Genomic DNA, 1,284 nt, shown 5'->3' on the forward strand with positions numbered 1-1,284 from the left:
CTCTAAATTGGTTAATTTAAAGAGTCTTTCGAAACATGATTTCAAGAGTTAACTCTTTAAAATAAAGTATATCTCATGTTTAAAGAGTTTCTTAGAAATATTCTTATAGTTATCAATATTGCCCCCGCGATTAAAATTTTAGTTGAAGATGATATCATGAAATTTCTTTTGCAAATGTGGATTTTCAATTCTGAAAAGAAAGGTTAAATATTAACTACTCGGTTCAATGTCACTAAGACAAAGTTAGTCGTAGTCTTGTATAAGTACATTGATCACCTTTCATTACAAGTTGTTTGCAATGGAAAATATGACACGAGCGCCACCGGGTTTGGGGTGGGACTTGGACCTGATTTCATGTTTGGACAAGCATTCTCATTGTCATCACTTTGCTACTCTACTTTGGTCCGTCAATTTTGGGCTATGCTTTTGAAGAAGCTAAATGCTTCAAGGTACTCGTGGACACCACACGATATTCTTCAATATATTCTTCCTTTTGAGCTGAATTATGGAGTATGGTGACACTAAAAGCAAAAAAAGGGCTTGTGGATAACACACGTCCTCATCTTTACCATATCTCCACTATATCGTATTTTTTCTTTCGGTCGCACGCTCAATAAGATTCAAGTGGCTGATCTCAGAGGGCTAATTTATCGAGAATTAGACACAGATTGTCGAGTTAGCTCACCAAGCATGCCATGATTCTGGCTTTCTTTAAAAGACCTCTGAACATTATTGGACGTGTACCAGGTTACTTGTTCTTTATTCCTCCTGTAATGGTACAGTTAATACAATCTTTTTCCTCCAATCCCAACTTTCTTTGTTCTGATTCCATCCTTGGGAAAAGAACAAATTATACATTGAAAGATCCATCCTCTACATATCTCTTCATTGATTCTCATTCGATAAATAAATAAATAAATTCTTGTATGATGACATTGCGAAAACGAACTTCATGTAGTTAAAGTAATTCAACAAAGTACTATGAGATTGCACAGGTCATTAGTTCAAGATTACATCACCTGTATATGAATAATAAAATTATTCACATATCATATCTTAGAGACTAATCGAAGATATTAACTTTGTCCAAACTCTAATATATTAAACAATACGTCCAACACAATCAACTCGCCCTTTTAAACTCCTATCCTACTAGCACAATTTCTCCACACTCCCACAGCAACCACCATGACAACCACAACCACTGCCACCGCTAGCAAACCGGATACCCCAGGCTTCCACCAGACATCGGAATTATATCAAGAAAAAGTTGCAGTCTCGCCA

The sequence above is a fragment of the Olea europaea genome, chromosome 13 (genome assembly GCF_002742605.1).
Source record: "Olea europaea var. sylvestris chromosome 13, O_europaea_v1, whole genome shotgun sequence".
NCBI classification, from domain to species: Eukaryota; Viridiplantae; Streptophyta; class Magnoliopsida; order Lamiales; family Oleaceae; genus Olea; species Olea europaea.